The sequence below is a fragment of the Rhinolophus ferrumequinum genome, chromosome 10, assembly GCF_004115265.2.
Source record: "Rhinolophus ferrumequinum isolate MPI-CBG mRhiFer1 chromosome 10, mRhiFer1_v1.p, whole genome shotgun sequence".
NCBI lineage: Eukaryota > Metazoa > Chordata > Mammalia > Chiroptera > Rhinolophidae > Rhinolophus > Rhinolophus ferrumequinum.
Window position 1 is genome coordinate 20,748,872 of NC_046293.1, and position 22,663 is coordinate 20,771,534.

Genomic DNA, 22,663 nt, shown 5'->3' on the forward strand with positions numbered 1-22,663 from the left:
GGCTATTTCAGAAAAGAGGGAATGGTCAACTGTGCAGAATATTGCTAAGAAGTCAAATAATACAGGAACAGAAAAGAGTATTTTGGATTAAATGTTCATTGGTGACATTTTGAAATGCTGGAGATAGAAGCTACACCAGAATGGGTTTAAGGATGATGGGTTGGGAGGTAAGAAAGTGGAGATCTCATGTTTAGACAAATTTTTAAGAAGTTTAGTCATGAAAGTATACGAAACAGTAGCTGTTGGGAGAGAAAATGAAGTCAAGAGAGATTTCTTTCTTTTTTCAATATGGAAGATTCTGGAGCATGTTAACAGTGATGGGATTAATCCATTCATAAAGACGGGTTTACTGATTGAGAAGACAGACAGAAATGAGGGAATAACTGAAGTGTTTGACAAGGCAACAAGGGATGGGATTTCTAGAAAGGACATTCCCACCATTGTAACAGAAGAGAAGAAAGAGAAGACAGAAGAAGAAGCAGGGAGATGTGTAGATTTGGTGGTGAAAAGGGGAGTGCGTTCTTGATTGACCAAGGGCTTCTATATTCTAAATGAAATGTGAATCAAGGTGATCAGCTAAAACCAAGGGGAAGAAGAGATGTGGAAGTTTGAAAACAAAGCATAAAATATGTCACCTTGTGTTGAAAATTAGTCATAACACTTGTTAATGACAGTAAGGAAGACTTTATTTGAGAGAGACTAATGCAATGGTGGTTTCCCCAGTAGGGGAGAGGGATCAGCTCCTCTCAGAATGCAATAAGGACAAGTGGGCATTTATAGCTAAGCAGTAGGTTAGTGGCCAATGGATGGAAAATTACCAAGAGGAAACATCAAGGGTAAGAAGGATTCTGGCTAAACCAACTCAACAGGATTCTTGCTGAAGGCAGACCAGGATGATAAGATATCAAGAGTGGGGGGATGAGGGATTTCATCAAATATGGACGGTGATCATATACCAAGGGTGGTGAATTTTCACTAAATCTGTCAAGCAAGATTCTTGCAAAAACTGGACCAAGTGGGCCAAGAAGAGAGCCGAAGGTCAGAGCCTAGTCACAAAAGGTCTCAAAGGAGCTTGTCCTGAGTTTGGTCATTGGAAAGTGCCTTTGTCATTTGTGGATAGAAATATGAGCTTAGTAGATAAATATAGAAGGGTTGTCAGGCATATTTGAGATTTATGAATTTAAATTTTAAATGAAACCAAATTCTGGATGCACATTTGATTCTCCCCTCTCCCCAACAATGAAATTCAACTGCTTGATTTGAGAAGGTACCAGCCTTAGGCTTTGCCAAGAAAAACACCAAAGAGAATTAAATAAAATGAATTTGGGACATTTTCTAGACCATGGCTATATTAATGGATTATGAAATCTTGTCTTGAAAAGGAGGGCGGAGAAGTCTTTCTCACTCTCCTCAAGAGTTAGAATCGTTAGAGCCCATGAATTCTAGGTCTTGACAAGGTTGAAGATGGTATGAATAATTGAGATGGAAGGATGGGAGATGGCAGTCTGAAAATGAGATACTTGAAACTGAGATGTGAGGTAGTATGGCTTTCATCAAGACTAAGAGTGATGTCCATGAGAGTAAATAACTGAGAATGAGTAGAGTAACAGGCCACTGGCAACAAGGAAGTTAAGCACCTGAGATGTCTATGGGGACAAGGAACAGGGTTGCATTCCTGGAACATGGTAAACATTTCCTGAATAAAGGACTGTTGGAAAAGAATAATGTGTTCTACAAACAGTGTTCTTAGTGGACACTTTCCAACCAGATCATAAGAGTGATAACATGACATTTGGGAGGGAGGAAAAGCCCCAAAAATGTAGAGAAGAAGCTACGTATGTCTGATCGTGAACAGAGAGAAAGAGGTACTTGAGTTTTCAAGTAACAGGAAATGTGTCACAAATAATGAATGTACCTTCCAATACATAGCTATCAATGAGAAGTATTTGGGCAATAAATGGAAATGGGGCATTCAATGAAGGAAGCAAGTATGATCCTGAGGTATTCCTGATGTTTGACATGTTAACAATCATGATTAGACTACGACAATGAGAAGGTATACTTTGCCCAAAATCAGCACATTTAATGGAAGTGGTGAAAGTAAAACACAGTATGTCAAGAAAGAGGTTACCAGTAGAGAGCTGCATCTACTTGCAAGTAGAAAAGACTCAGATGAAAATCAGAGAGGAAAGGAAGAGGAAGAATAATGCCATTGGGACAGCCAACAGATTTCCCTGCTGGAAACACAATTTATAAAATAAATAACTACAGAGCCAAGACACAGTGATGATGAGTACATCCAATGACTTGGACTTGTTCAGAAAGTGTCCTTCTATTCCAAGCAGAACAATCTGATAACCCCTGGTCAGTCCTTACAACATTTTTACCTCTCGGGTGATGGAGTAAGCAATGACTGGGGTGAATTCCTTGAATTTCATTCTTACCCATAAGGAAACACCAAATTCTTTAAAAACAAAAAATGTATTGAGATGTTATGTGTTTAGTGGAAACCAAACGTGGACCCTAAGTGTCAAACGTATGTTTTGGGGAGTTAAAATGATGGTAGCCTAGTAAGAACATCCCTATTTCTTGTGGTTTGTAGTAGCCACAAAAGGGAAATGTGTAATCTATGTATGCAGGTTTCAGAATGCTTCAAGGAAATACAGATGGAAGTCTGTGTGTTCCAGAAGAAACACAAGAGGCAAGATGTCTCAAGGATGATGAGAAACTCTTAGAACCTCAATTCTGGCAAAAAGAAGAAGAAGAAGGAGGAGGAGGAGGGGGAGGAGGAGGAGGAGGAGGGGGAGGGGGAGGCGATGGGAAAGTGTAAGGGGGAGAGGGAGGGAGAGAGGAACGGGGAGGGGAAGGAGGGGGTAAAGGAAGAGGAGAAGGAGAAGAAGAAGGAGGAGAAGAAGGAGAAGAAGAAGAAAAAGAAGAAGAGGAAGAGGAAGAAGAAGAAGAAGAAATAATTATAGTCAATTTATCACTAGCTTTGTAGTGAAACAGTTTAATACTAAATGGGACAATAAATAAAGATGAAATACCCTACACATCAGTTCAGGTTAAGATTTGTGTCCCAATGAATTTTAGTATAACATTAAAGAAAGGAGGAAGAAAGGAAGGAAGAAAGGAAGGAAGGAAGGAAGGAAGGAAGGAAGGAAGGAAGGAAGGAAGGAAGGAAGGAAGGAAGGAAGGAGGGAAGGAGGGAAGGAAGGAGGGAAGGAAAGAAGGAAGGAAGGAATAAGGAAAGAAAACTTGGTTTTCAGTTCTTTTCTGATTGTGGAATCGTGGATAAAGAACTGTGGACTTATATTTTACATAACTCACATAGGGATTAAACAGTGGTAAAATTTAATGTATTTAAGAACATTATAGCTGGGTCACAGGCCAGTCAGTATCAGAGCATGGAAACTAGCATTGGGTGGGATCCTAAAGACCCCCTGATGTCAATAATTAATCTTGTTATATTTTAAGAAACTCTGAAAAATACTACAGGTGTATTTTTAACCCCTTGGGGACTGCCAAGGAGACAGTGGAAGAACTAGGTGGACAGGTGACCTTGAGACAACAGGTGTTTTAAACAAACAATAAGAAAGACTTCAAGCCAGTATCTTGGAGAGAGACCATTACATTATATTATTTCAGCATTGGCTGTTATAAATATATGCACAAAGTGGAATAGCAAAGAGAAGGAACATCTAATGTATTGGAGTGGTCACAGGGGGCAGGAAGGAGGGAAGATAGTGTTTTGTTATTATTACACATATTTTAATATTAATAAAAATGAATTGAGATCTTATATGTGCCGGATACTATTCTAAATACTTTATATGCAGTGACTCATTTAATCTTCACATCAGGTGTATAAGGGGGTACTACTATTATCCTCAGTTCCTAAAGACCCCCTGATGTCAATAGGTGAGGAAACTGAGGTCCAGAGCAATTAAAAAACCTTTTGTGTGCTAAATGGTCACTGGGTATTAGGTCACTAGATGTTGGATTTGAACCTAGGCAGTCTGGCTTCTGAGCCTGTGTGCAAAACTGCCACAGTACTTACCATATTGCAAGTGCAGCTTTCCATATCACTCCCTCACACTGCATGAAGGATCTGAGTTTGGGACCAGGGTCTCATTCATTTCCATATCCCTGCACAGTGCCTAGGTCATAGTAGGTGCACAATAAATAGTTGTTACTGCTGCTATTATATGAGATAATGCTGGAAAGATTCTCAACAGTTAGGAGAAGAGAATTCTAGACAGATAACGCAGTTGAATAAAGGCAGGGAAATCTTTGGCAGCAACTCCTTTTGTGATTCCTTCTTCACTACCAAGGATAATAACGTTCAAGTTGAAAGGGGTAGAACTAACAGGAGTTGCAAATTCAAAATACTTCATGGACAAGTTCAATAGCATAAATGTGTGAAAATGTTAGATTAAGAGGGTAGAAAGCTCCATAAAATCCTCTCGAAGACCAAGATCCATAAACTTAATACCTATGTCTTCTTCTATGTATTTTATTGTTTTGGGTTTTACATTTAGGTGTTTGATCCACTTAGAGTTAATTTTTGTGTTTGGTGACAGATAGCAGTCTAGTTTCATTCTTTTGCATGTGGCTCTACAATTTTCCCAGCACCATTTATTAAAGACGCTTTTTTTTAAATAAATGCTTCTTTTCTCCATTGTATGTTTTTTGCTCATTTGTCAAAAATTATAATTTGCATATATATATAAATATATATATAACATATATATATTTGTATATATAAATATATATATTACATAATTATATATATAATATATATATTTATTTCTGGGCTCTCAATTCTGTTCCATTGGTCTGTGTGTCATTTTCTGTTTTGCTTCTTTTGATTACCATGCCATTTTGATCATTGTCGCATTGTAGTATAATTTGAAGTCAGGAAGTATGATGCGTCCAGATTTGTTCTTTTTTCTCAGGTTTGCTTTGGCTATTCGAGGTTTTTTGTGGTTCCATACAAATCTGATGATTATTTTGTTCTATTTCTTTAAAAAATGCCATTGGGATTTTGATGGGGATTGCATTAAATCTCTATATTGCTTTGGGTAATATGGCCATTTTAACTATGTTGGTTCTTCCAATCCATGAACACAGAACATCTTTCCATTTCCTTGTGTCTTCTTCAATTTCGTTTAATAATGTCTTATAGTTTTCAGTGTATAATTCCTTCACATCTTTTGTTAAGTTTATTCCTTAGTATGTTATTCTTTTTGTTGTAATTGCAAATATTCTTTTTTTCATTTCTTTTTCTGAAATTTCATTGTTGGTATATAGAAACACAATGATTTTATGAATTTGACGTCAAAGGCAAGGGAAGTAAAAGCAAAAATAAATAAATGGGACTCTATTAAACTAAAAACCTTCTGCACAACAGAAGAAACCATCAACAAAACAGGCCACCAACAAAATAGGAAAAGATATTTGTAAACAACACCTCCAACAAGGGACTAATACTCAAAATATATAAAGAACTCATACAACTCAACAAGAAAACAAACAATCCAAATGAGAAATGGGCAGAGAACCTGAATAGACACTTCTCCAAAGAAGACATACAAACAGCTGCCAACAGATATATGAAAAGATGCTCAATTTCATTAGCTATTAGGGAAATGCAAATCAAAACCACAATGAGGTTAGAATGGCAATTATCAACAAGATAAGTAATAACAAGCATTGGAGAGATTGTGAAGAAAAAGGAACCCTCATACAGTGCTGGTGGGAATGTAAATTGGTACAGCCACTATGGAAAACAGTATGGGGGGTCCCTCAAAAAATTAAGAATAGAATTACCATATGACCAGAAATCCTTCTTCTGGGTATCAACCCCCAAATTTTGAAAACATTTTATTTGCAAAGATATATGTATCCCTATGTTCACTGCAGCATTATTTATGGTGGCTAAGATATGAAAACAACAAAATGTCCTTCAATAGATAATTGGATAAAGAAGATATGGTACATATATACAATGGAATATTACTCAGCCACAAAAAGATAAAATTTTGCTGTTAGCAACAACATGAATGGATCTTGAGAATATCATGCTAAGTGAAATAAGTCAGACAGAGAAAGTCGAGAACAATATGATTTCACTCATATGTGGGATATCAAATGAAAGCAACAAGTGAATAAGACAAACACACACAAAAAAACTGATAGATACAGACAACAATACAATGGTTGCCAGAGGGAAGTGGGGTGGGTTGGGAAGTTAGACAAAGGTAAGGGCGTCAAATATATGGTGATGGAAGAACTCACTCCGGGTGGTGAACACACATGCAATATACAGATGATTGTTATAGAATTGTACACTTGAAACCTATGTAATTTTATTAACCAATGTCACCCCAATAAATTTAATACAATTTTTAAAAGTAAATAAAAAAATTAAGTAGAAAGTTTAGTGAGGACTGGATGGATTGGAGAGTGGAAGCCTACCCAAAGGCATTCAAATTCAGACTTCCTGAAGGATTAGTTTTGCATCATTTGGCATAGAGGGATTTATAGGTGAGATAATTTTAAAAAGAGCATTTAGTGACTTTGAAAAAAATTCATCAGGAAAACGATGAATAGGACCATTTTTGGTCCTCTTATTGTGAATAGATGAATGAAGGAAAAAATCCAGACTATGGAACATGGGTAAATAGTGTACTTGTACCCAAGAAAAAGGAGAAAAATTAGGTTTCTGAGTCTACAAATCAATGAGTCTGACATCAATTTTTGGGGAAAATTCTAGTAGAGATGATTGATTAGATAAGTTACAAGAAATTAGCAAAGGAAATATAAATAATTGGGAACCCCCCTGGATTCTTTAAAAAATTAGTTATCCTGAATGAAATATATTTTCTTTTTTGATAAGAGCTTTCCAGACTAGCAGATCATTGTCTTAAGACCTCTTGTGGACAAGATAGAGAATGCTGAGATAGATCTATAGCTAAGAAACCTTGGCGTCTGTTCTCTGCCCTAAGGAAGTTCTATAAAGAGAATCATGTTGAAACGAAGGAATCTAGGCTAAGAGGGGACCATGAGTAGTGGGAGCTCATCCAGAGGACACAACCAGTTTGGTAAAATAACTTGAAGACACATTATATGTACAGAATAAGGATATTTGGCCTAGGAGAGACAAGAGTGGGAGGGGGGGACAAAATGGTGTCTTTAAAAGCTTTAAGGGTGTTATTGGAAGAAGAATAATGTGTAAACAAACATATTATAGACTACCTGATCAGACAATGAGATCACAGGTGCTGGATCACCATGACTATTGGGAAAATATCTTTCTGGTAAGGGAGGCAGATGCAGAATTTTATTCCTTTAGTGAGAGTCTACTCCAGGTCTATGATTTTATTAATAAGAAAACTGAAAACTGAAAGTGGAGGATGATTTTGTCCAATTCCATATAGTGCTAGGAGAAAACCCAAGCTTCTAGTTCAACGGTTTTCCAACAACACTGTAGAACGTGGAAGCTAATTCAGCTCTTTCTCCATGGGTCTGGCAACTAGAGGAAGGTAGTGTTAATTATTCCACTAAATTCTACTGTCTTTCCCCATAGACGTAGGGTTCTAAGTGGGAAAAGCCAGAATCTGCTGCTTTGAAACAATATTTCAGCCTGAAGTACTAAATTCTTCAAGTGTCATGTAGCAATTGCCCCCTTCTGAAGAATTTAATCTGCTCTATGAGGCAAAGTGAATTTGACTTGCTGGTTTGTACTAAAAATCTGTGATTTTCTGGTTGATAGTCAAATCTATCAAAGTGACAGAACTTTCAACCTAGTATGCAAATACTCTCCATCAATACATTAACAAAAGTTTGGCGTGCCAGCAAGCAGCAATTTTCAATCACAAGAGCTTGCACGTTTCCTTGTCATTTACAGCAGCAATCACTATAGGGGTCATTTTATAAATACTCAGTACAGAAAAATTTCTCAGTACATGTTCCATGTCAGGTAACATTGACATGAAATATTTCTGATGGTGCCTTCCTAAGAGATCTCAAATAGCCTGCCTCTGTAGAATGAAAGGCAAAACTTCACCCAAGCTGACTTGAGCAGCTCCACCAATTTTAGAAAAGGAAGGGGAAATTAAGATTTAGCAAACATGTTTTATGTGCCAGCCACTGTCATAGCATCTATTCCTCATAGCTATCTGTGAAGTGTTTTACTATTAAAAACATATTCACCTACATATTAACTTATCAAAAATGTTTCAGATAATCTATGAAATAGTACTAATATTTTAATTTTACAGATTAAGTTACCAAGATTCTAAGGGTAAGTAGTTTGCCCAAGGTTTCAACAAATGACTGGAGGGGCTTGAAATTGAACGTAGATATGTTTATGCAGAAGCTCTGTGAGCTCTTTCAGCTGCACAGGTACCATATGGATCAAAAGTGCAACCTGCTATATGATATAAAAAGTCAAATTTAAGGAGAATAGCCTTAAAAGTTGAAATGCGTTTTGTTATTATTATAGTGTCTATATAAAATCCATGTATTTTCAAGATGTGACTTTTTTCATCATTCTATCTTTACGTCAAGTCAATGAGAAAACTAGTTTTAATACACAAGTAAGGTTCAACACTGGATCTAACTTACCCTTGTGTTCTCCATGACCAATTGTGGTTGGGAATGGACTTTGCGAAGGAGGTGTGGAAACTAGAGTTCTCACCATTGTTCCAACACATATGCTCTCTGGGTAGCAGTTTCTTCATCTGTAAAATGAGAGGCATTGAACAATCATTTCTACAGCACTTTCTATCTCTAAACTTTTATAATTCTTTTAAAAAAATTCTTTCTTTTTTTTCAGTTACAGTTGACATTCAATATTATTTTACATTAGCTTCAGGTGTACAGCATAGTGGTTAGACATTTATATAACTTATTCAGTGATCTCCCTGATGAGCCTAGTTGCAACATTACTGACTCTATTCTCTATGCTGTACTTTACATCCCTGTGACTATTTTGTAACTGCCAATTTGTACTTCTTAATCCCTTTACCTTTTTCACCCAGCTCCTCAACCCCCTCCCCTCTGGCATCCATTAGTTTGTTCTCTGTATCTGTGAGTCTGTTTCTGCTTTGTTTGTGTATTTATTTATTTTTTTAGATTCCACATATAAGTGAGATCATATGGTGTTTGTCTTTCTTAGTCTGACTTATTTCACTCATACGCTCTAGGTCCATTCATGTTGTTGCAAATGGTAAGATTGCATTCTTTTTTATGGCATAGTAATATTCCATCACACACACACATATCATCTCTTCTTTATCCAATTGTCTATTGATGCGCACTTGGGTTGCTTCCATATCTTGGTTATTGTGAATAGTGCTGCAATGAACATAGGAGTACATATATCTTTTCAAATTAGTGTTTTGGATTTCTCTGGGTAAATAACCAGAAGTGGAACTGCTGGGTCATAAGGTAGTTCTATTTTTAATTTTTTGAGGAATACCCAAACTATTTTCCATAGTGGCTGCACCAATTTGCAATTGCACTAACAGTGTATGAGGGTTCCCTTTTCTCTGCGTACCTTCTGTAATTCTTAATTTCATCACTTTGTTCTCTCAAAATTCAAAGTACCATGGGGGCATATCCAGCAGGCACTGCAAAGTGCCATAAATATAATAAATTAAAAATCAAAACCCAAAGAGAGTTTCTCATTAGGTTCCAGAAGACAAAGGCCTAAATTATAATACATTAAAAAAAAATGTATCCCCTCCTTGCAACCGCAGCCTTTCTGATTTAGTCTAGGATCAAGGGTGGAAATAAGAAATGTGTGGAAAAATTTGATCTGCTTGTAATTCTAATCCAATTACAAGCAGAAAATGCCAAATATATCTTCTAAAAACCCATCATTAGAATCCTTGCTCATTTTTATAAGCTTAAAGAAAAAAGAGCTTAAATAGTTTTGATGCAAATTCTAGGCTCCTGGGTACCTTTCATATTCAACCAATGTAAGAAGTAAATATGCAAAACTTTGCAAGATCAAAAATTCTTCCTCAAGGACACTTAATTAGATTCATTTCTTCCTTTTTCTTTGTTTTACTTCATAGTTTTGAAAGGAAGGTCTTTTTTTGTGATGAGGGAACACAGATGCCCGATACAAAGTTAGCACTCAATAAATGCTAAGTATCGTTATTCTTTCAACAAATATTTGTAAAATGCATACAATGTGACAGGGACTGTGATAAGCACTGGGGATAAAATACTGTGCAAAAACAGGCCTGCTGATGGACTTATAGCTAGTGAAGGAGACATGAAAACTGCAAAGGGAAGGAATAGATTCTGGGAGAAGATATAACAGGGCAGCTAGTCAAAGAGCCCTGGGAAAGCTTCCTGGAAGAGGAGACACTTGAGCTGAGATCTAAAGGGTAAATATTGGTTACGTAGGCAAAGATGAGGGTCAAGTTTCCGCAGGCATTGGGAAAAGCAGATGCAGAGACACTGGAGTGAGGAAAAGAGCACACGCCAAGAATGAGGTAAGGAAAGATTTTTCCGCTCCAGGAAAAGCGATGTAGAGGCATGAAGTAAGATGAAGCTGAATGGTGCAGGTAGAGCCCAAACACAAAATTGGTCGTCTATGTGAAGGTGTCTTGATTTTTATTCTAAGAGGAATGGGAAACGCTTCAATTATTCTAAAAAAAAATAGGGTGAGTGGAGGAGGGAATGTGTTAAATGGTCTTTTCTGAATTTATTATAATTTTGATGTTTTTGAGAAGTCCTTTAACGTTCCCCTCCCTCTTACTTCCAATTCATATAATGTAGGGGGGTGGGGGTTCTGTTAGAGTCTCTCCAATTAGACATGACTCTCCAAATAAAATTAATCACTACGGTGGGCTTGGATTTAATTTCATACATCGATGGTGCTGATCTCACCATATGCTCATATTATGCAGCCATAAACACTATTTGACTAACAGACTCAAAAATCAGGTAGGGTTATCCAACACTGATAATTCTAAGGTACTATACTTATAGTTATGTTATTTTACTAACAAAAAAACACAGTTTAAAATTAGGTATTTAATCTTTTTGATCATGGGGACCATTAGTTCCTATTTTTCTGTTAAAGTAAAGGCTGAAATATTAATTTTATAAGGTAAAAGTGGATTTTATTTATTTAATTGTTATTGAAAAAAAATCATAGATAATGTATTGACAATGAAAATTGGTTGAAAGAAAAAGGATCCGAATAACTGGTCAGTAAATGAAGACGTTGGTGTCAACATGGGTTATGTGAGACATGTTATTTTTGATTAAAACATAAAGGTATGGTTGAAATACTTTAAACAAGTGTTTGGGTTAAAACTCTCAATATGGAAAATGTTCTGCCTCTAATATGCTGGTATAAAGTTAATATTTTCCCTTTATCTTATTGGAAATCCCCCTTCCCCCAAGAAATTAAGTGACTAAGAAATTTAAGCTCTATAATCAAAAAAATGGATAGCCTGTCTGCCAACGGCAATATATAATAGATCATAGGGAGGTATGTGCAGGAAGTAAAGAGGAGAAGTCCTTCAGCTGCAGAAACCAAAAAACTATCAAATTTTCTTTCCCACACATTAGGTAAAAACCACAAGAGTGATATGCACCAGTCGGAGACAGGAGTTTCGCTGGATCTCATTTGATTCTGAAAAGCAAAAGAATCCCAGACAAAGAAGAATCCCAGAGAAAAGCCACATTTTGCAAAAAGGAGCCTGTGGCAGTGCGGAAACAAGAGAGTTTGCATCATGAACTACGCCACAGTTGGCTCTCTCTCTTAGCTGGGGAGACTTCAAGTTAAAACAAAGTCCCATAACAATCTGGTGGACTAAATAAATAAATAAATAAATAAATAAATAAATAAATAAATAAATAAATCACCATGATTCAGTTTCTACTGAACTAAAGCATGGTCTTGGGTCTACCGTGCTCACACATAGAAACCTCCTGCAAATGGTGGGTTCAGGAAAAGAAAGTTTTCTACTTCAAGATGAACAATAAAAACTGAACACAGATAAGGATAGTTTATACAGATACTACAATTGGGAGAAGATATTCACAAAGGACGTATCTGATAAGGGGTTAATATCCAAAATTTATTAAGAACTCATACAACATCAAAAATAAATAAACAATTCAATTAAAAAATGGGCAGAGGCCCTGAATAGGTGTTTTTTAACACAGAAGATGTACAGATGGCCAATAGAAAAGATTCTTAAGGGCACTAAACATCAGAGACATGCAAATTAAAACCACAATGAGATATCACCTCACACCTGTCAGTGTTGTGATCCTAATCTCAGGCAAATGTTAGTTCAGCACACAAAGTATTAACTAACATATATAAGGGCATATATAATACCGAAGGGTACAATCCATAAAGAAGTTCTCACCCTATATATTTACCAAATAACATATAAACATCCCTCATGCTAAAATTATAGGTGATACAATAACAAATAGACAGGACCACATAAGCAGGTGGAAATTTATTTCACTTTAGGCCATAACATATATAAAGTACGAAAAATATACATAAAGATATAGGAGGCCTAAAAGACAAATATGTCTAGCCCGATAATCTGAAAACAGGGAATATCTCTATTATCAGGTATGAAATTAATAGTCATTAAAAAATGACAATTTAGGCCACCAAAAAAAAAGAATCAAAAAATTCTAAGAAGTTGAAGTAACACTGAAAATATTACTTGATCCCAATGCAGCATAACAAGACCAGAAAACAAAAATCAACCGCAACCTCTCCAACAAATCACAGGTCAAAGAGGATATTCAGAAATCAAAATTGCAGAAGACCTAAAAACTGACAATAAAAACCCTACATATAAGAGCTGTATGTTTCAGTTAAAGCAATAATCATTAGTGAAGTCATACTTAAATACTCATATTAATAAATAAGAAGAAATCAAAATAAATGCATTGAGTATCCAGCTCATGAAATTAGAAACAGGTTAATAAAATAAACAAAAAATCAGAAGTTGAGAAAATATTAAAGCAAAAATTAGTAAATTAGAATAAAGAATATATGGAGATCTGACAAACAAATCCAAAAGATCATTTTAAGAATAATGCAACATGCCCATACACAGTAAAATAGATAAACTTAATATAATCCAGAAAGGAGGGGACATAAACACAGATAATAAGAAATAATTACAGATATAGAGGAAATTTAAGTAATCATATCAGCTAACTTTGATCAACCACTTTGAAAATTAATTTAGAAATCTGGTTGAGATGGATAATTTTCTAGGTTATTAAAACTGACTTCAGAAGAGAGAGGAAATCTAAACTAATCATTTACTATAAAAGAAATAAAGACATTTGTTAAATAGCTTCATCTCCCCACCCCCTCCAAGAAAAGCCCAAGGCTTACTTGGTTCACAAGGGAAGTTCTAACAAAAATTTTTTTTAATTAGCTTTTAAAAAAAGGCTAATTCTCATGCTATTTTAAATTATTCCAGACCACTGAAAGAGAAGAAAGCTTCTATTTTTTAAAATGTAGTCATAAAAACACTAATTCAGAACACCCAGAAGAGATTGCATAGAAAGAAAACTACAAAGCAATCAGATTTATGAACATAAATAAACAAATCCCATATATAATATTATTATGGAGAACTGGTAAGCAAAAAAAAACAACATACCATGACCATTCTGTTTAGGAATGCAAGATTGATTCTTTACTTGGAAATCCACTATTATAATTGACTATATTAGTAAAACCTAAGAAGAAAATCGTAATTGTCATCAAACATGCTAAAATCAGTGTATGATAAAATTTAACATACATTCCTGAGAGACACTCTTGGCAAAATATAAACATATGGAAAAATATATTAATATAGCCTCCTTACTTGCATCTTTGCCCCTCTCTTCTGATAGTCTATTCTTCACTTGTTGACCCCAGTAATTGTTTTCAAATGGAAGTAAAATCACTATTGCACAGTTGAAGACCCTCTAAGGTTTCTTCATCTCATGCAGAGTAAAAATCAAGTCATCACAATTGAGATTGTCCTGCCTCTCAGGAATCTCCTGTCACTGTCCCTCATTCACTGCTCAATCCATGCTGGCTTATGTTTTTTTCTTGGACACACTAGTAGGGATGCCTCTGCCCCAGGCCCTTTGTACTTGCCACTTCCACTGCCTGGGAAATTCTTAGCTCACATAACTGTATGGTTCAGTTCCGCAGTGTCTTAAATTATTATTATTTTTTCAAATGTTTTCAGTAAGACCTTTCCTGATCTAAACATGTGTATTCTCATACCCCATGCCCGTTGATTGCTTTGTTTTTCTCCATAGTATTTATCATCTTCTATCATTCCATTATAATTTGCTTATTTTCTTGTTTTTTATTGTCTGCTAACATTAGAATATAAGTTTCATAAGGGCAGATATTTTGCAATTTTTGTGTTTTGTTTTGTTCACTGACAGCCTAGCATACAATAAACACCTACTGTGTATCTGCTGAACGAGTGAATTAATGGTACATTATGCAAAACTGTGAAATAGTCCTCTCTATATAGTTATGGATGAATTTCTAAGATATATTTTTAACTGAAAAATGTCAAAGGCAGCAGGATATGTAAAATATGCTATTATTTTGTGTAGAAGAAGGAAGAGTGAGGGAGGAGCAAAAGGAGGAGAGTATTGACAAAGGTGGGAGAAATACAATCCTTCTTTCTACAGGCATAAACTATTTCTAGAAGGCTATATAAGAAACTGGTAAGACTTGATGCCTTTGTGGAGGACAACTAGGTGTGTGAGGAACAGAGACAGGAGGAGCCTGTTCGTAATACAACCTTGTGTGTCTTTTGAATGTGACATATGAGACTATTTCAAAAATACCTTTCTCAAAAATAAATATATAAATAATTTAAATGACCAAACAGACATTATAGAGAGGGTTTAATGCCAGTTAAAAACACACATATGACATACAGAAATATATTAAAATGAGTGAAATAACATCTTGGTTTTCCAAATTCTAAAGAAGCTGAAAACTACTCCAAAAGATGCTTGTATATTATATAAGCATATATATATATATATATATATATATATATATATATATATATATATTTATATATATTTCAGTATTTCACAGTAGCTTCAGTGTTTCACAGTAGCTTCAGTGTACGTACAAGTTTTGGGTTATTTTGTCTTACTTTTTGTTTTGTTTTATTTGATCTTATTTCTCTGCTCAGTAAGTATCTAGTCCCTTTCATATGGTATACCCTTGATTTTGACTTTGAGGAGCCACGCTTTTCAGCTTTTTCACCACGTGCTTCAGGCTGAGAGATAGAGTATGTGATGCAGTGTAGACCAATTAGTACATTCTAACTCTGTCATCACAGTTCAGATCTGGACTCTTGACCAACTGGGGCTAATCAATGACGAGACTCAAGCCAGAACTTAAGGTTGATCTATTGAGGAAGTAGACTCTCTTATACTTGTCCTGTGTTGAAGTACATGTAGACCAGGGTCACTATGTGACCTGAGAATATATTTAATCACAGGGGAAAGCACACTGAAAAATGAATTTTATGACAACAGTTGAGACCTTGATCGAATCCTGCCTGAAGGTAGACTGTATTACTCACAGACTTTTTAGCTCATCTTATCTAACACATTTCCTTTTTCCTTATGTCAGCTTGAGTTCGGTTACATGTCACTCATAAATGAGGAGTCTTGTCATATAGTGTCGCCATTATTCTCCAGACCCACAAACTCTAGAATACTGAAATATTGATAAGCTAGAAATCCTGTCCAATGTCACAATGACAGAACTGTTGAAACCAAGATTTGAATCAGGATTAAATGGCTCCAAAGCCCTCCTTCTTTCTACAACATCTTGATCTGAGGTTCCAGATACAACTCAGAGAAAGATAAAGAGTGAGAGAGAATAAGAGGGAGAGAGATAGAGAGAGAGAGAGAGAGAGAGAGAGAGAGAGAGAGAGAGGAGACAATATTGTTGAACAACATCACATCTGAGAAAAAGAAAAAAAAAACATCAATAACCAAAGGAGCAAAACTGCTCTGAAAAAAGCTGATACAACCATTAAATGGAACAGTCACACAATGTTAAAGACCTAAAGGTTATTTCATGCACCCAGCACCACTCTAACTGCTGAATGTATTTAAACCACCTTTTAGGTTCTCTCTTATAGAATGTGACTAAAGACTTATGAGAATCTAGGAAAGGGTGAGATTTCATTGACTATTTCCTTCATGCTTTTCCCTAAGTCCCTGAAGAATAGGAACATAAGAGATAAACTAATAAAATATGGTTAATAATTTAAGTTATGACTTATTCTTTACAGCCAGTATTTCTTTTGATATTTTCTAAACGGAAAAGAAAGTGAACAAAAAACTTGCCCCAGGATTCCAAACTGCAGGTGGCATCAAAGGAGCTAAAACCATGAGGAAACTTCCATTCATCAGCTTCCTGCTGGCCAACAATTTCTTCTGATAAGAGCTCGTGGAAGATCACTGTATGACACGGTCATCCCCTTTTTCATACTGCTTTCCCTGGTGGCAACAAAATTGATTTTCTGAAACATATTCTTAGGGCTTTGTATACTATGAAGTACTAGACCAACGAAGGTGTAATAATAACTGCTCTCATTATTAGAAAAATGTGGTTTAGAGCAACGATTCTCAACCGGGGGTGATTCTGGCCTCCAGGAGACATCTGGCACTGTCTGGAGACATTTTTGGTTGTCACAATTGGAGGTGGTGTTAGTCCTACTGGCAGCTAGTGGGTAGACCTCAAGGATGCTGCTAAACATCCTGTGAACACCTAGGACAGTCCTACAATAAAGAATTTCTGGCCTCAAAAGTCAGTAGAACTGAGGTTGAAAAACCCAGATATAGAGGGAGTGCAGCGTTTATTTTAAGCAGCCACAGTGATATGTCTGTGTGTGTATGTTTGTGTGTGCTTGTGTGTGTGTGGGAGGTGTGTGCACGCATGCTGCCAGTGATGTTTGTAGAGTGAATGTATTCTCTTCCGTCACCCAGGCACCAACCGTCCATCTACATTTCTGCAGCTGAATCTTGTCCTTATCAGTGGGTCTGAGGTAAGCATTTTTCCAATCAAGACATCATCGCCCAATGGCAATTTCAGGCTGACCTTAGGGAAGGAACAGCAGATGTTTATGTGGAAAAAATGCTTTCAATAGTACATATAAAATTAGCCTCAAATCTGAGTCATTAAAATATCTCCAGGTGGGCTTTTCTGTTGCTGCAGTTTGGGGTAGCCTCTTGTCGTCATTTTCGGAACACCAATTAAGTTTTTGTCCTGTCCCCAATTTCAGCACCTGTTCATCTGACAAGGATGGAAATTACTCCCTCTTTAAGCCTATGTTGCCATGTACTAATTTCCTAAGGCTTTCTATCTCCCCATGCATTATGTGTTCACTCATCACCATTAATAGGTAAATAATCTTCCAACCACCTGTGGCCATACTTCAACGCAAGAGAAGCTCTTAGAAAATGCATTTTAAATAAACTCATTAGGATAATACATATAACCAAATAATGTGCTTCAAGGAAACAGAAATCCCACATAAAGAGTGGGTCCTTTAGCAAGAATTTCACCTTCTTTTACAAACCTGAAATGTCCTTCCTATGGAAGTGGAGGGTGATGGTGTGAAAACTTCTCGCTGTTGCTGTCCCCCACTCTAACTCCACTGAGAAAGACAGTCATGGCAAAGATAAATTAGCGAACAGTCATTCCTTCCTAGTCACATCTGAGTGTTTTGGCATAGTTCTCTATTTTAGTGATAAACAGGATTCAGACTATTTTTAAAAACCAACTAGTCAGAAAATAGAGTAAAAAATAAAAACTCCTTTTACCCAGTTCCTGTAGTTTCTCTCCTCTTTAGAAGAAACCACTGGAAACCGTTTATAGTGAATCCTTCCATATCAATTTTATATTCCTTCACTCAGAAAATATTTGTTGACTATCTACTAAGTGTTTGGCTGCTGGGGTTATAATGGTGAAGAGAAGAGACATGGACCCTGTTTTTAGGTATTTTATATTTTAGCGAAAGAAGGAAATATAGAAAAACAACAACTTTAGATTAATATACAAACAACAGAATTATAAATGGTTATCAGCCCAAGAAGGAAACAAACACAGAGCTGGAATAGAGAGGACTGAGGGGGCTTGTATTAAGTAAAGGGATAAAAAAACACTCAGAGGAACTAAAATCTGAAGGATAAGAAAAGGCAAGTGAAGAATGGGGAGGAAAGTTGTATAACTTGCTTTTTTCATTTACTATACAGTAGATATGTGTCCATGTTTATTCTTTCTTTTAATGAATATTTACCGAGAGCCTATGTGCCACTCTTGTTTCCTAAGGATAAAACAATGAGCAATATCTTTGTCTTCACTGACCTTATAATCTAATGGAAGAATTTCAATACATCTGACTAACTTTAATGGCTGCACAACATTCCATAGTGTAACACACTCATATTTAATTAGTTATGCCCCTATGGATGTACATTTTGGATGTTTCCAATTTTTCACTATTACAATCAATGCTTCTTGGCTCATATATGATGGTGCATATTTTTTTGTAGGATTCTAACAGTAAGTGTTTACTATGTGATAGCATAACTATTGAAGTGTCATTCATAGAATCCTCACAATCATACATTAAACTATGTGAAGTTCTTATCCCCATTTGATAAATGTGGACACCACAGTACAGATACATTAAGAAACTTATCAATGGGTATGAAACGTTAACTGGCAGAGCCCTGACGTAAAGCAAGATGGTCTGACTCCAGAATCTGTACGGCCCCTCTCAAGGGACAGAGTAATAGATTTTGTTTTCTGGTTATAAAATTAATATGCATTTATTATTTAAAATTTGAGAAATACAAATTAAAACTTTTTTAATCTTTTAAAAACTTAAACAGCAATTTATCATAAAAATATTGTTTGTCACTGAATCCATTTAAGAAGTAAAAAGCAACTGAAAACAATGTCTTTGTGAAACAGTCTGCTTAGGGATTCTACAAAAAAAAAAAGTCCTATAAAATAGTCCTTTAAAAAAATGTGTGTGTGTATGTTGTGTGTGTGTGTATTGACGATCTTGCCCATTCCCTGGGGAAACACTGGTAGACCAGTTGAATGTGGAACTCCACAGGCTCTTTGCAACAAATGAGTAGCCAGGGTTCTGGAATATCTGCTCTCACTACAGCTGGTTTTCCAGCTGCTCCACTTGGAGACTGCAAGCTTGTTTAACACTCTGTGGGAAGCAAAACAAGCCAAAAGATGGTCCAAAGAATGTTTCCAGGATACAGGTCAGTGTCGCAAATCATCAGATTCTAGGGCACGCCATGGAATTTCTGGTGTAGTACAGGGCAGCAGAACAGAACAGAGATTAAAGATGCAGGCTCTGGAGCCAGATGGCCTAAATCCAAAGATACACGACTTTGAACAAACGACTTAATCTTTCTGAGTGTTGGTTTCCTCATATATAAAACGGGGATAATATTAGAACTTACATAAGTTGTTAGCAATAATTGTGAGCAGTATATTTAATATCTTTAAAGCACTTAAGACAATGTTGTCAGAGTTAGCACTTAGTAATTGTTACTAGTTATTGTGTTACAGAGTCACCTCTAGGTGTCTCTAAGATTTCTTCCTTAGTTTCTTAGTACTATAAAAAGATAAACATATGCAGACATAGAAAAAAGATCGCGAAAGCCCTGGTACTATTGGTTTTCTATACCTAGCAGAATTAGAGCCATATTTTTCTTCTTGCTTTTCTTCTATGTATTCCTTTACTGAATATGGGTTACTTTGTAAAAATTAGAATAAAAACCCAATAATGATTTTAAAACAATTTTGGTCAACTGGATGAGAGAAAAATTGAATGATTAAGCCCAGTTTTTAAAAATAGATGCTACAAATGTTATTTGTGGTGACTTAATTCTTAGTTACGTAGCCTCTCTTGACTGTTAGGTATTACCATCCATTGTCATCATCATCATTTTCATCCCCAAACGCTTTTACTGGTGATGATTCCTTAAATAAACAGAGTCATTCTAAAGTTGGTCATATCATTCTGACACAGTTCTCTCATATGTCACACGGGATTAATAACATCTGCTCTATCGATCCTAACGCTTCACAAAAGGATAAAATAATATAAAATATGACAACAAAATAACGAGGAGGACATTAAGAAATATATTAGGAAATCATTTAATTATGACACTCATAGTTACACTTCATATTATCTTACTCTGACAAGGTAGACAAGAGCTCTTAGCCTAACTGAGGAATAAGGAAATGGAGGTAAAGTGCATTTGCAATGGTTTCTTCACTCACACATGGGATAGCAGTAGAGACTACACTAAAACTCAGTGTCCTCGTGCCTAAACAGTTCTCAGTGGTCTCCTAGTTCAGTATTTATCTGCCTGAATCCAAAGAAGCCCTCTTCCAGCAAATGACAGCTTCTATACCGCTACTGATTGTGATTCTACTCCACAGCAAGATTTGGAACCTTGGGGGAATTTTAGAACTATTTAGAGGTGAGGTAAAGTCTCAATGAACTTTTTAGCCCAATAATGCTAAAAGACAAAATGAAAAAGTTTAGAAAACATGATGAAAACAAGGCATTGCCTGTAGCTATTTATTGTGTTCCCCAATAATTCTGCTCGTCAACTATCTTTGAAAAAAATCAAGGTCCTAAATGTTATGTGGAAAGGCTTCCAATAGTGATAGGTTGAAGTGTAAAATAGGATCTAAAACTGAGGACAGATACATAAATAGCTAAACAGACTGACACACAGATATAGTACTATCTTAATATTTCATCTTTTAAAAAGATTACGAGAAGATACATCAAATGTTCATGGTAACTGTGTTTCCCCGAAAATAAGACCTAGCCGGACAATCAGCTCTAATGTGTCTTTTGGAGCAAAACTTAATATAAGACCCAGTCTTATTTTACTATAGTAAAATAAGACTGGGTATAATATAATATAATATAATATAATATAATATAATATACCAGGTCTTATATTAATTTTTGCTCCAAAAGACTCATTAGAGCTGATTGTCTGGCTAGGTTTTATTTTGCGGGAAACAGGGTAGTTAACATTTGGCTAGCCATAGTCTCTAAAAGTAAAATTATGAGTGATTTTTTTTTTTATTACACTTGAGGAATTTTTCAAATTTCCCACATAAGCATAAATTACTTTTATGGTTACTAACAGCAAAAGATGCATGGATAATAGAAGTTGTGGTTGTTTGCCCTCTAGATATGGGGCAGTGGAGGGGGTTAGAGGTGAGCACAGGGCTTAACCCAGTCAGTTTAACTGGAACTTAAACCTATGGTTTTCCCCACCTTCCTGGCTACTTGTCAATAAGCCCAAGCCTAAGCAATTCAACCTGTGGTGTGATTCTGGCCAGAGGTATTGGTCCAATTTAAACATGAGAGGGAGTTTTCTGGGGGTTTCTGGGGAAGAAGGTGATCTGTTCATCTGAGAAAGCCAGTTTTCTCTTTTGATGTGGTTGGTATAATATGTAGATATAAAGTCTAAAACTGCCAAAGCATTCTACCACCATGAGAGAAGTCAGCCTCAGGATGAAGTTGACAATAAGGAAAGATAGGAAAGAAATGAGGACCTCTATAACGTCGGTGAACCACTGAATCAAACCAACCTTGAAACCTGGCATGTCTTTAGGCCGCCCAGTTACAGAAGCCAACAGAGCTTCTTCATCATTAAAGCCAGTGTATATTTTCTGTGACTTATTCTACAGAGTTAGACATGAGGGTATATGCCATATACATGAATTTCTATGAAGAGCATTCTCTTCCCTAGGACCCCATGTTTTTAAGGAAATGCTTTATGAAGAGTCACTTGCCAAATGAATTTTTTCTTCAATATTTTCTTTTGAAGAAATAAATAGGAATTGAATTAGATAACCTCTACATTTACCTTCCAGATCTAGAAACTTATGCTTCTTTGAAAATTCAAACTAGAATTTTATGAAATTTTTGAATTTTAGATGTTTTCAACTTAAGCTTCAGCTGTTTTATGAAGCTATTTGCTTTATGACAAACTCTCCCAATTTAGAGAAAATTATGCCAGTTGTGGTTTTACGCACATTTATAGTCTTCAAAAGTGGATAGAATAAACTATAATTCTAGTAAGAGGGATGGAAATGTAGACAAAGCTCATTAGCCTTGTCAGACATTTGATAAATAATTATAAACCAACTGTACTAAGATGTATGCATAAAGCTAACCTTTGATCTCTTTGAAAACAACTATTCCTGTAACAATTAACAATTCTCATCACGTGTAATGTATCTTCAAGTATAGAACACAGAAATGTTCTTTCAGTTCTGCCTGAATCTGGATTTTTTCCCCACATGATTATTAGTTAAGAAACAAATTCTACTCTATACCACATTTAAATAATGGGCTAAATAGTTAGCATATAATTTTGGAACTAATCAGCAAAATGTTTATCATACACTAAATGTAATCTTTCCCACATTAACACTGTTGTTAGACTGTGGAAAGATTAACTACACCAAAGAAATATACTCATTAGCTTTTAATGATTGTAACAGACAGATACCATAGATTTAAATTGC